The sequence below is a fragment of the Argopecten irradians genome, unplaced genomic scaffold (assembly GCF_041381155.1).
Source record: "Argopecten irradians isolate NY unplaced genomic scaffold, Ai_NY scaffold_0119, whole genome shotgun sequence".
In the NCBI taxonomy this organism is placed as follows: domain Eukaryota; kingdom Metazoa; phylum Mollusca; class Bivalvia; order Pectinida; family Pectinidae; genus Argopecten; species Argopecten irradians.
In genome coordinates this window covers 45,050-60,329 of record NW_027187586.1, presented here as the reverse complement: position 1 = coordinate 60,329, position 15,280 = coordinate 45,050, and the positions used below count along the sequence as shown (strand labels likewise).

General features: G+C 36.5%; 1 long non-coding RNA gene across 1 annotated transcript; it reads left to right on the top strand.

The window, feature by feature from the left end:
- The first annotated feature begins 1,639 nt into the window (after positions 1 to 1,639).
- Positions 1,640 to 9,027, top strand: LOC138311799 (uncharacterized). Its single transcript, XR_011206744.1, has 2 exons — positions 1,640 to 2,387; positions 8,858 to 9,027. It is a non-coding gene; the product is annotated as an uncharacterized lncRNA (long non-coding RNA).
- The last annotated feature ends 6,253 nt before the right edge of the window (positions 9,028 to 15,280 follow it).

The following is a 15,280-nucleotide window of genomic DNA, read 5'->3' as shown; positions in this document are numbered from 1 at the left end:
TTTTTTTCAGAATTTTTTATGAATTCCATAAAGGTTAACTAAGTTTTTTTTTCAGTTAAAAATATAACAGCATCTTTTATGGTTAATGAAACAGTCAAAAGTTTTTGAGGTCCATAGTTTTATTCTTCATAATTAGCTTTGTGTATCGTAAAAACATCATACTATCAATCAAAATGTCATAAGGTTTATCATTTCATGTATTAAATTTTGATTTTATAAGAAATTTGGTTATCACAACATAAATCTTACATGTCAGGGGGATCCAAATAAATTAATTTATACGTGACACAAAGCTAAGTAACATACAGTATATGTAGTACACTGCATTTAAATGATTTCCAGTTTGATCAGACACTCTCATTTCCTGTTTGACTGTTTCTCCATTATCTCTGTACGATTAATACCATATCCGCCAATTAACATTTTTAGAGATGTTTTTGTCCATAAGGATTACTTCAGAATTACTAATAAAATTCATATAATTCTAAACTCAAGGTCAGTTTATATAGTATGGAATCAAACGGTTTCATCGCCACACACTCTTTACCACAGGGATATACACCATGTACATGTACTGTGATCGAAGCCTTTCCTTTGTGTCTAATACTCAGTAAAGCTGTTTAATTTTCTAATTATATAATAATACTAACATGAAATTCAAATATGATTATTGAAAATAAAGATATAATCACGTTTTGATGATCTACTTACAGATAACGTCTATTATTAAAACTGCTACTTTTAGTTAGATATTTTGCAAGATTAAAGAAGCATTTGCCATTAATGTATCTAAATCTGAAATGATACATTAATGAGTTTCCCGACCAAATTAAACTTAAAATCTAAAACAATACAATATGTAAAAGTGATGAGATTTACATTTGTTAGCATGAATCAACATAAATGTTAATCTATCAGAAGTGTTAGCCCTTCAAATAATTGAATTACTGTAGGTTTGTAACATGACCCATGTAACCTGGTAACTCCTCCGTCTCAAACCACACAATTACAGAATCCCATTTTAGTTACTTTTCACTGTAAATATGCTCTTATAATTACAAAATAAATCATTAGAACAGGACATATTAGTGAAGCTACTTCAAATGAAAAACAGCTTATTGTGGTCATAAAACACCCAAATGTTTTGTAATTTTGATTATGTAAAACTTAATTTTTTCTACAAAGTATCACTAAATAAATCAATTTGAAATCATATCAAGCGTTACAGGTGAGTATTGGATTATACATTAATGTTGACAACCGTTAGATTCTTGATTAATGATCCAAAATTATCCCATTGCATTATGTAACGTTACTAAAAATAGACCTTGCAATATTATGACAAATTTACCGGTCCACAATTTTTCTGAAATTTTCACAATATTTACGTCAGGTAATGAGCCAACTTTCATATGTTTGGTTGCACTAAAAATGGAAGTGGGTGAATCAATAATTGACATGGCCGAAAATAACACCCAAAATTTCGATATTTTCTGTCTTTAAAATGTAGCCAAAATTTTATTTGTCACATTTTGCCTACATATTTGTGATCATAATAAGTAATTATTTATACTCTTCAGAAAATAATGCAGTTTTATGACATAAAACATTATTTTGATACCCTTTTGGATCAAAAAGGGAACCCTGTCATACACCTCTACAGGGCAGCTTTAATTTGGCCATAGCACAGGCCCCTGGGACCTTTTGAATTTTTTAAACGTATTTCAAGGTTTTGCATTTATGTTGCTACATATAACATTTAATTTCAATAAAATTGGTTCGTGGGCAAAATTTCCATTGTTCGTGAAAGAGGTCCTTTTCATTCACCATTTATTGTTAAAAACCTGTGGTTATGCATGTATCTTCTCTTCAAGTAGTAAGTAGGTAAAAAATGGAGTTCTTATGAATTTTATAACAAAAAAAAAAGTCAGTATTGCAAGAAACTATTGTATTCTCGTTTGAAATGTATCGTTAAACTGTAAGTAACCTGCTCTGTCGGAATACATACCTTATAACTTAGACAAGCCAGAAAAAAATACAATAAAACATAAATAAAAAAAAATCAGATGTATGTGTAGAAAATATGAAATGATATTTTTAGCTTTAAAGACACTTTGACGTTTTAACCAAAGAAGTTCATAACCAAGTAACCTAGTGATATTACAAAAGAAATGAATTTATTTACTGAGAAGAGTGAAAACGAAGCGCAAATAAGCGAGGTCATCTTTAAAGAATGATTACTGATATTTGTTTATATGTATATTTTACCACAGTGATAGTGAGCGCCGAGAACTGTACGGTCACCCCTGAGTCGTGTACACACGTTCAGTGTACTAATTCCGATAAAACATGTATAGACGGAATCTGTTCGTGTAAACACGTAACGGGTGAGTAGCGCTTTTACTTGAAAGATTCTCCACCGAAAGAGTCTAAACGAAGCTCATCATTTGAACAATAACTGATATTACATTGTGTCTATATGTGATTAAAGATGCTCCACCGCTGACAAATGGTATATTTTCACTATCAAAAACAGGAGCAGACGATTTAGTATTTTTCTTCAGCTACAAAAGTTACTTACTTTATACCAATACCCACCATTGAAAAGTTTGAGCTTCTAATTTTACTTCAAGTTAAAAATATGAAAAATAATTAATTGCATCCCGAAAAAAATTCGTGTCACTATATCCTATATGGAATGAAGTACTGATTGCGCATGCACCAAAGGCGAAACAATTTTTTTTTTTTAAATTATTTTTTGTGTTAATTAGACATATATATACACAATTAAACACCAAGCATTGTTCAAATGAAGAATATCATTTATGCTCTGTCGGCGGTGGAGCATCTTTAATTAACACAAGAGTACTTATGAAATAATTTATTTTGCTCTTGGTTCATGCGCAATCGGTACTTCATTCCAAATAGGGCATAGTGCCATGTTTGTTTTCGGTAGCAACTAAATGTTGTTTTTTATATATATGAACAAGTGTATCTATCTATCATAGACTTAAAATAAAAATTTCAATTTCAATGGTGGTAATGATGTTAAGTATATAACGTTTTGAACTATTGTGAATCAAAGATTATGGTGGCTGATTACGGCCATCTCGTGTTGTTGTGTTGTCGCCTTGTCGTGTTGTCGCCTTGTCGAGTTGTCGCGGTCTCAAACTGCGACAACCCGAGATTTAACAGTTAAAATGTCGACTTGTCGCGTTTTTGAACCGCGACAAGTCGACAACACGACAACACGACAAGTCGACAACACGACAAGTCGACATTTCAAACACGCTAATTAGCGCGTACAGAATCTCGTGTTGTCGCAGTAAAATGTCGACTTGTCGTGTTGTCGAGTTGTCGACTTGTCGTGTTGTCGCCTTGTCGTGTTGTCGACTTGTCGTGTTGTCGAGTTGTCGACTTGTCGCCTTCCTGTTACACATGCGCAAATCATATGAAATAGCCACTATCTTTGAATATAGAAAACTGAAGTCAGTGCTTGTGAATATTTGGTGTGTTTGTAATATATTCGATGTACAAAATTGTTTAAAAATCATATTTTCCCCATTGTTAACTCTTTTGAAAAGTATTATACTTAACGGAAATTATAATATTAAATTAAATGAATATTAACAAAACAAAGGATGTTGTCAGAACACAGAACAAAAATGTTTGTATAATGAACAGTGACAGAGACGACAAATGTATATCAACTTAATATTGTAAAATATCCTTTTAAAATATTGTGTTATCAATCGGTTAAGACTTATTATTCAATTTGAAGAATTGAAGAGAACACGGCTGATAAGACGAAATATTATCTATTATTACTAATTACTGTAATAGGTTATGTGTGTAGTACATCAAACAATAACCTTGATTAAGATCTAATAAAAAATTTGATGTAAAACGATTAGAAAAAAAATCATAAAAACTTTCATTTAGTCCAAAGCGTTATAGAACAGATAAGGTGTTGTGCCCCATCTTTCTGGTAATTAGTTCATGTATTTTGATCATCAGCATGCATTACAATGTACATAATGTAAGTATTTTTTATAGAATTTATATATTGTACAGTTAAACAGTAAGATTTACCCTGGAAAGTTTGAATGTGTAACTCGACTGCAGTAATTCATACAATAGTATACAAATGCTGGAGCATAGATACTTCCAGGGGATATCAATTTAATGGAACTCTGCATGCAAAAGAAAAGTACACAATTAGTATTTCTGGGTCTAGAAATTCCTAATACACAAAACATGTGTTCATTTTACGAAGTGAATATCATAATTATATAATAATCTTTCTCAAAGCGATCAATTTGTGGTTAAGAGAGGCTTGGCTAATTATGATACATTCAAGTGTAATTGACCTGTGTTAATATGGTCCGAATATGCTAAGTCAATAACAGCAACTCAAGTTACATTACGCAAACATTGCGTTCTTCAGGGCGGTGTCCTATGGTCATAGGGATAACATGGCTGCATGAATGGATGAGATATATCACCCATTCTAACCTCCATACATGTATGAAATATGTATTTAGCGACTTATTTTCGTGTTTCCTTCTTCTTCCTTTTACTTGTTTATTCTCCCCTTTTTCAATGATGTAAATGGTTCGCATAATGGTAATTTCTGGGAAACTAATAGCCAGGATTGCAGTGTACATATACACTCTTTCATATCGGATACGTTTACATACATGTATTGCAAGATTATGTTTTTTTCACAATTGTTAAAATTAGTCACATTTCGCTTTTTGTCTATGACCCTACGCTACATTTGTGATAAATGTAGCGTAGAGTAGTGCCATCATCCGTGGGTCACTGAAGATGGTGTCAATCTAGAGTTACACATATCTTAGCAAGTTTATTACTGAGTCCTGTACATTTATATCGGTTATCGGACTATCAGACGTTCGGACTAATGGGCCTTAGGACTAACGGTCGTTCGGACTAACGGTCGTTCGGACTAACGGACGTTCAGATTAACGGGCCTTCGGACTATTAAGCCTTAAGGACAAGGTGGTCACCCAGGCAGGTGACCTATCGACATCATTTTCATTTGTCTTCTATCACCATAAACATAACAATTCCATAATCTTCTCAACTGGTCCGAATTCAACTAAACCTGTTAGGAAACATGTTTAGGATAAGGTAAAGTGTAAAAATCAAGCGGCTGATCTCAACAGGGTAGCAGATCTACATATATATGTAGATATTTGAAAAATCTTATAATGTTGCCACGCCTAGGAATCAAAGTTCAATATACGCTATTTCGGATAATATATACATGTACCTATATCATAGATGTTGTATGGCGGCTGGGAACATTTTGTTTTATTAATTACCCGATTTTATTTATTGATTGGTTAAGCTATATGTGCCGTAACTGGGCATGTATTTTTTTCTTCAGGAAACTATTGAAAACCATCAGGTTGTTTTAAGGTGTGATAATCATTCAAATGGTCAGAAAACCATGTACGATGCCTTGTAAACATTATTTACAAGTCAGAATTTACGCCTTATGTATGTTAATATGAATGCATACCTGCAGTAATCATTTTTTTATTTTCTTATTATTTTATAAAAATGTTAAATGAAATTGTCGACCACATCTTGGCTTCATAGCCTGACCGCATACGTAATGTCAAAATCATTTTCAGTACTTATTCATACTAGTAAATGTAATTTTCAAAAGGTTGATGGTGAATAAAATATCAAAAAGCTCTTGATTCGTGAGTATGAAAATTACGGCACATACATGTATATAATGCTTTAAAGACCCACTACATGTACCTTTCCGAAACGAAAAATTCAATTAGCATTTGCTTCTTAATTGTTTTCATTTTCATAATATGAATTAACAAAATAGTAGCACATCTAAAATTAAAACAAAATCATTTTTTTCTTATACTGATTATCCAATGTAGACACAGGATTAATTGTCTACATGTAGATGGCGATTCAATAATTTGGACCCATCGGAGTGTCATGTATAGACCATTTTAGACGTTTTATGAGTTTAAATACAAAAATCGGTAAAATCGTAATCTACATGGTGATATATAGTGAGAAGGAATGGATAGATCCCGAGACAAACGGAAATTAGTCCATCTACATGTAGTTTTAACGGTTAAAATCATATTCCTAGTAAGTCTTCACAAAAAAGGTTACTACCGTTGGTAAGAGCAATAATTTTCTTTTCAAAATCCTACACAACTATACAAAGTGCTGTCACTAAGACGAAAGCAGCCGAAAATTATGCATATATTTATAAGCCGGCTTTGATCTTCATCATATAAATGTTTGCACATTATATAAAGAAGGTTGCACATCATATAAAGAAGTGTGTCCAAAATTAAAAGAAATTGTACCGAATATAAAGTTTAATTTTAGCTACATATTATAAAGGAAAATGCATCGAATATCTCGATATAATGACGGAGAATAATGGTAAATGTATCGAAAATAACAACGGAATTTCTGAATATAAAGATAAAAGCAATGCAGATAATAAGATATACATGTACAGTGTATAAGGCTGTATATATGTTATTATCCCGCCCTGGTAGAATAAATAATAACCCAGGCCGTACGTAGCCCGAGGTCATTATTTTAAATTATACCAGGGTGGTATAACACCATATGAACCGAAACTGAGGTCCTTATTTTTTGTACTAGATATGTATCTCTAATGTGCATGTTAGTTACAAGAAAAAGCATTGACCATAGGACACCACCCTGAAGAACGCAATGTTTGCGTAATGTAACTTGAGTTGCTGTTATTGACTTAGCATATTCGGACCATATTAACACAGGTCAATTACACTTGATCTATGAATGTATCATAATTAGCCAAGCCTCTCTTAACCACAAATTGATCGCTTTGAGAAAGATTATTATATAATTATGATATTCACATCGTAAAATGAACACATGTTTTGTGTATTAGGAATTTCTAGACCCAGAAATACTAATTGTGTACTTTTCTTTTGCATGCAGAGTTCCATTAAATTGATATCCCCTGGAAGTATCTATGCTCCAGCATTTGTATACTATTGTATGAATTACTGCAGTCGAGTTACACATTTAAACTTTCCAGGGTAAATCTTACTGTTTAACTGTACAATATATAAATTCTATAAAAAATACTTACATTATGTACATTGTAATGCATGCTGATGATCAAAATACATGAACTAATTACCAGAAAGATGGGGCACAACACCTTATCTGTTCTATAACGCTTTGGACTAAATGAAAGTTTTTATGATTTTTTTTCTAATCGTTTTACATCAAATTCTTTATTAGCCAATCTATAGACAACTTATCACTTTTTGTGTCACAAACCCTTTAAATCAAGGTTATTGTTTGATGTACTACACACATAACCTAGTACAGTAATTAGTAATAATAGATAATATTTCGTCTTATCAGCCGTGTTCTCTTCAATTCTTCAAATTGAATAATAAGTCTTAACCGATTGATAACACAATATTTTAAAAGGATATTTTACAATATTAAGTTGATATACATTTGTCGTCTCTGTCACTGTTCATTATACAAACATTTTTGTTCTGTGTTCTGACAACATCCTTTGTTTTGTTAATATTTATTTTATTTAATATTATAATTTCCGTTAAGTATAATACTTTTCAAAAGAGTTAACAATGGGGAAAATATAATTTTTAAACAATTTTGTACATCGAATATATTACAAACACACCAAATATTCACAAGCATTGACTTCAGTTTTCTATATTCAAAGATAGTGGCTATTTCATATGATTTGCGCATGTGTAACAGGAAGGCGACAAGTCGACAACTCGACAACAACGACAAGTCGACAACACGACAAGGCGACAACACGACAAGTCGACAACTCGACAACACGACAAGTCGACATTTTACCGCGACAACACGGGATTCTGTACGCGCTAATTAGCGTGTTTGAAATGTCGACTTGTCGTGTTGTCGACTTGTCGTGTTGTCGTGTTGTCGACTTGTCGCGGTTCAAAAACGCGACAAGTCGACATTTTAACTGTTAAATCTCGGGTTGTCGCAGTTTGAGACCGCGACAACTCGACAAGGCGACAACACGACAAGGCGACAACACAACAACACGAGATGGCCGTAATCAGCCACCATAAAAGATAGATATTTCAGTATTTATTAATGTTATCTGTGTATACTTGTGTAGTTCGGGAGTTGATCTGTATTGTTGTAATAATTCCAAATAAAAAGGTTTCAAATAGTTGCATTGCCAGAAAAAGCACACCCATGCGAACGATTTTGCCTGATTCTTTAAACGCCTCGACTTTGCTTTATTAAAATTCGATGTGAATATAAACAGGCCTAGGCCCAAACGTCAAACAACTGACTGAATGAAAACATATTACACATAAGTTACCTGAAGAGAAAAACTTCAATTTCGACTTAAATCTACGCTTTTTTTTGAGAAATCTGAGTCAGATATATTATTTTGTTTCACTAATATGTTCAATATACATAAGGTTTCACATATACATGATGTAACTATTTTTATCGGTATTTTATAAAAAGATTGAATTAACTTAATGTGATTATCGCTTTCATTTGCATTGTACGAATACGATACAACAATTCAATATAAATACCATCGGAATGAATAATTTTTAAAAAGTAAATCAATCAATCAGAAAGCCAGATTTAGTTTAAAAAAATAAGTACAACAGGTTGGAATTATTTTAATGTGATTATCGCGTTCTCTTGATATTCAACGAATACGATACAAAAACTATTATCATCAGAATAAAATTATTTCGATGCTTGATCTAAACAGTTCATAAATTGCTTTTGTCTATGTTTTGTTATTCAGGTTGCCAGAGTAACCTGGACTGTTATGACCATCACGGAGACGAACCTTGCCGTCATAGTATCTGGATTTGTTGGCATGACAACCAATGTCACTGTCCACATTTTCCAAATGGCAGATAAATGTGTTTTGTATTTTGACTACAATATTAAAACACAGTAAAAACAATGAAATACCAAGAATGTTTTTTTTTTATTTTGACCGTGGATGTAGAGATTACACCAAGCCATTATGTCGCTGAACGAGATTGATATCATTATACATTTTTTCCCATTTTTTATCTACCATTTTATTTTCTAATAAGCTCAAAGAATAATTATAACAAATTAATACTATTTTGCTATCAACATCCATTGTTCTTGTATTTATCATAAGCCGAATTTCGTGTGATACTATCGTTAAGAGCGTATCAGAAATCTACGCGAGATAATTAAGTAACACTTTTGATGTCCTTTTTCTTGTATTACAAATATACACTATAATTCAATTCTGGGTCTGAAGCCTTGGTTAGATCTCGCTCTTCTTCATGAGGTATTTTCTGTAAAGTAAACTTCATTTAATTTACATCGAATGCGAAATAATTCATGTAACTTATACAAACCACTTTTAATGGTCGGATGTAAGCCCGCGATAGGATTTAGGAAGGAGTAAATCGGAGTGCCCGGGGAAACCCCATGTGAACGGCTTCTTTTGTAAATCAAAAAGGGTCGGCATACCAGGCCGATAGTGCCAGTAAACAAAAGGGACTGTTTATCAAACAAGGTTGAGGACGAGGTTCACTTTTTAACATAATATGAGTACTTATATGATTTACGGTGGCCGTTTTAGTTGATACTCAGAATTACGTTCATTTTAAAAGCATGGATAATTTTAACAAATTCAAATTCCTCATAGATTATTATCCTCCAAATCTACAATAAAAAAACTTACGTCATTAGTATTGAAGTGGAAGTGCATTCGGTCGAACATCGGTGACTAAGTAGTTCAGTTGGTAGAGCATTTGGCTTGTGTTCCGAGTTCCCTTTAGTGGGGGAGGAGAAATAGGTTCCCATGTACCCCTCTGGCAGTTTTTCGAAACATGGTTTTTAGGACCGGTATGATGTCTAGTTTCATTTTATGCTCAGAAGGTGATGATAAGTGTAGAATTAGTGGTTAAATTAATAACTTTTGCGACTCTACAAAATTATTAATCTCATTTAACATTTTAAAATTAAAAACCAGCTCATGGCCTTCCATGTTTGCGGTGTACATGTGTGGCGTCAATCTGTCCCAAAAGTGCATTGTGGCTACCCTTCATAAATGAAGGGTAACCGCAATGCAATCTGGGACAGATTGCGGTACACTGTATATCCTACCGTGGAGAAGGTTAACGCAAAAATTTTTGGTTTTTAATTTTCATCTCAATATCTGTGTCTATGATCGCATTTTGAAAAAATAAAAACAACTAACGTCGGCCATTCTCTCGCTTCGAGCTCCCCCCCCCCCCCATGCTACCTCAGCGCCCCCTAAGTCAGAGGTACGCACTTTCTGCGCACCCCGATTCCGTTAACCTTCCACGGTGTATCCGTGTCGTGTCTCCTATTGACATCTTACCCTTTTTATATAGATATGTGATGATTTAGAGTTACGTCCCCTGAGACGGACTTTTCAAATAGAGTTATTCCTCTTGGCACTGTGTTAGGTAAACGTATGGTCTGTTACTCTACTAATTAAGTTTGATTATAGTGCTGAATTAATGTGCGGAAATGGTAAAATATACTCGACAATATTGTAGTGACAGAGAAAAGAATTAGATGTGCACATGAAGGTTATTTTGTGTAGCATATTGAAGAAAAAATCGAGGCTACACGTTACATTATGCAAATCAGCTAATACCACTGGCAGGAAACATTAATCTTTACGTTTAACGAATCACACAGGTATGTGTGAGACTGGATGCTCAAAGTATACGTTCACGAACACTAACTTACTTTGGGATTGAGATCGGTGGTCACTGTACAAAGTACTGGTGCCAGAAGGGGTCGCATGAAAAGGCTACTCTGGTACGCCATAACCTGCAACACTCTGGTACTGGTGGTTGTATTCAGCAGAGGTCTGTAAAAACACTGGAGATTCCGCCAGGGGTTAGTCACAGGAGTGGCAGAGGTATTGTATTCTTACCTCGCAGCAGGACACTGTCCGTCAGACTCATACTGGCAAGCGTGTAAGGGGTCAATTACCACAGTGACAGACACTGGCAGTCATGCCAGGGATTTTTCCCCGGAGTGTAACAGGGACAGAGGGTAGTGACATACCGTGGAGTAGGACACTGTCATCTCGGCGACAGTGATTACTAATAGAGACTCGGCAGAGTGGTGGTGTTGTAGAGGATATAGAGTACAGGTTGCTGGCTAGTTGTGAAGCCAGGGATAGTAGACACGACACTTAAGCAGTGTCGGGCATACCGCAGGACGCGGTACACGTCGTAGGTACGACGAGTAGCACGGCAGGTGATAGGGACAGACGCACTGTCCAGGCCAGTGTGCATATCCAGTTGTGTAAATAACTTGTAAATATTGCTCAACTGCTCGGCCAGGTAGTCGAGGGATCCCGATCGCTTCTGGAGCAGGTATATCCGTCTAAATGGAGAAGTTGCACGTTACAGATAATACCTGCATTAGAGGCAGAGAGTTCCTAGTATCACCTCGAGGATAACACTGTCACCTGAGGCGAAGCCGTTGCTAGGGGGTTGCTACGAACGTGCCAATATTGTCCCCATTGTTCTAATGCTAACTGCCGTTTAAGTGTGAAATGCCAAATATCTCTGGACCAATCAGAATGTAGGATTCTCACCTGAGGTATAATAAAGTGCTGTATCACTGAATCATGTCGCCGAAGAAACCAAGCAACACACCCTCCCGGCGACATTATACTGGCAACGGGCGAACCAGTCGTCCCACTCCCTTTCTCCCGATTCTCCGGGGGTTGCTCTCGCTGATGCTATATCTACCCCTGGACAAGCTCATAGTGAACTTGGAAGAGACAGAAGACACAGGTAATTTGACCCTTTGATATCAAAGGAATTGTATAATATTACACTGTGGCTGACTGTGTTGCTTTGAAATTGGGCGTCGCGAGCTCTCTCTGTAATATTTAAATGAGTCTCTGCAGGCCTGTGATTGGCCAGTTGTTTTCTCCTGAACTGATGATTCTAGTTTAATATGAGATTGTCCTGGGGTGGATATATGTTACACGTGTGGCTGGAGTACAAGGGAACCTGAAATACACAGGAGAACAACAATCAGCAGGCTTTCACTTTTAATGGCGTCCGGATACAAAGTCACGTGACAACCCAAACCGATCGATAATATTTTGCTGCTGCAACCTTGCGAGTTATTCCCCTTTCCCCACTGATTCTCTGATTACGTGGTACCATTCAACATCAGCTATTATCACTGGTAATTAAAAAAATATATGAAGTACAACCACATGGCTAAAATAATGATCATTTCTGATTATAACACTCTTCCCCTGAAAACTAATGTCGACCCGACATTCTACCACATCACACTTGGCTTATACATTCGAGGTCATTTTCTAAGCATTCATCCTGTTATTGCCTTGATATTAGTCTATTATATGATGACAGTGATTTTGTAGATCACTGGGTTTTCTTTTAGAAGGCCAATCTACAGAATAAGTATACAAATACTTTAAAACAGATCATCATAACTAAATATCTACCGACAAAGGTTGAAGTTAAAGTTGGCTTTATCAACATACCTCGCATTGAATATCTTTCCTTCCTAAAAATACATACATGAACACTACAATATTGTAGAAAGTATCTCTTAATCAATGTCAAAACGTTAGTCTATGAGACTGTTATTATCTCAATAACTGGTTTGTAGATAGGTTTATCCATCTTATCATAAGTCAGTATCCGTGGTGCGCGACGCGTACATTGAGGTCGATGTCGTCTGTCCTCATCAGCCGAACTTTCCTTCCCGTTGTCCTCATCACCTGTTACGAATTCATCACTGGTGATACTGCCGTTGCCCACATAGGTCTCTTCATCAGTCACGATTGAATCGTCACTCGATTTCACCTCAATAGGGATGTCCGAATGTTCTTCTGCATCCTCAGAGAATTCGTTCGCGTGCACCATCCCCATCATCTTTTTTGTTGCTCGATGCGAATCCCTTAACAAATTTTTCCTCGTCCCTAACTTCACCACTTTGCTGTTCCATCCTCTCTTGAGGTTGAATTCCATGATTGAGGTCGACAGGGTGGTGATTTGTAGGTGTGAACTCTTTTGCTTTGGGGTCGAATTTTGAGGTTGGCTGTGTGATGATGATTTTCTCATCCGACGACTCCTCTGGTACGGGCATTGCAGGTTCAATTCTCCTCCGGACACGCACATGCTTTGTTTTATGTTCCTGAGAAATGTCCTCCAGTTGCTATTACATTGCAATAGAAGATTGCGGTGCAAACGCCGAATACGACCTTCCCATCCTCACGACATACATCATACACCCCATAGTCATTGATGCGTTTTCTAACAACATGTATATGATCCTCCCAAAATGATCGGAGTTTGCCACCTCGTTCACACAAGTTCTTTACTAAGACTCGATCCCCTGGTTCCAGAGATGCACTGGTGAGTCGCGAATCATGATTCTTCTTCCCTCTGGAGGCTGATCGGCGTGCGTTCTTTGATGCAATTTGGTTTGCCTCTTGCATCCGACTTTTCCACTTCTTTGCATACTCTGTGATCCCTCCCCTCCAATTGAAGAGTGTGCGTTTTGAAACAAAAGGTCTATTGGTAACAGAGGGTGCCGTCCGAATAGAAGGTAGAATGGTGAAAAGTTTGTGGCGTCTGATCGTGTACAATTGTAGGCATGCACAACTCCATTTAAATGACGTTTCCAATCAGCTTTATCCTCCTTTGGTATGGTCCTCAACATTCCGATCACTGTCCGATTAAAATGTTTCACCTGTCCTTTTCCCTGTGGGTGGTATGGTGCAGTGCCCGAATGAGCTATCCCTATTAGTTTCTAAAGATGTTTGAATGATCTATTTTCAAACTCTCGTCCTTGGTCGTGATGAAGTCGACAGGGGTATCCAAACCTAGGGAAAAAGTCATCGAACAACTTCTTGGCGGCGATCTTGCTGCTTTTGTTGGTCGATGCATAAGCTTGGATAAACGCGTGTAATGGTCCATTACTACGAGGATATATTCGTAACCACCCTTACAACGCTCTAGATGAAGGAAGTCGATAGAAACTAATTCGAATGGGAATGTTGTTTCTATAGGTGTTAATGGCGTATCCCGGCGTTGATTTGGACGTTTATCTTTCAAGCACAGACATGAAGATTTCACAAAACAGTCTACATCTGTCCCCATGTGTGGCCAATAGAACCTTGCTCTTGCTAAATCGAGTACTCTGTCGACACCTAAATGTCCCATGTTGACATGCAGCTCATGTAGTACCTTCGAGTGAAATCTATGAGGTAAGACCAGTTGGACTCGCGGCCCTTTAGGACCTGTTGATCGCCTCTTCAGGAGACTATTTTCATCTATATACAACTCTGCCCTTCCCTCAGCAAGGCCTAGGTATCATGCCTTAGTTCAAGAATCCCATTTTGACTAGGTTTCTTATTGTCTCTGAGAAAGCTCAATACTGGCCCAATGTCGGCATCATCACGCTGTACTGCCCTAAGAGTGAGAATGGAATTAGTTTTGAGTCCGCTGACAGTCTGTTCTCAACGTCACATACTTTTTCACTAAGGGAAGCCACCCAAACGTTTTCTCCCTCAGACCGGGATCCACTGTCTCGGTACAGTATGACATCATGCGGCTCAGAACATCAGCTGCCTTGTTTTGACGTCCTGGTTTGTAATAGATTTTGAATCGGAAGTCCGCTAGCTCCGAGACCCATTTCAGACGTGTGGCATCGAGTTTCCTCCATGTGAAGATGCACTGTAGTGGGTTGTTGTCAGAATATACAGAAAATTCTTTAGCACAATTTACCAACTATCTTCTGCTTAGCGCGAGTCTGTCCCTCTTGAGAACTTGTATTGTCCTGACGATCGCTCTGTAAAAAGTCATACAGGGGTTTTGCTTTTCGTGCAAAATCTGGTATTTAACGGCGATAGTAGCCAATGAAACCGAGTATTTGACGTACCTCACCAACAGTACCAGGAGTTTTCTCTTTAAAACTACGCACTGCCTCTGTGTCTGCAGGGTCCATACAGTAACCATCAGGCGTGACCAGGTGACCCAAATACCGTACTTTGTGCTTAAATAGCTCGCACTTGCGTGGTTTAAGCTTAATTCCGATTTGTTTGAGTCTCTGCAGCACAACCCGTATATGTTCCACATGTTCCTCAACAGATTTACTGTAAACTAATATGTCATCCAGGTAGGTTAAACATAACTGATCC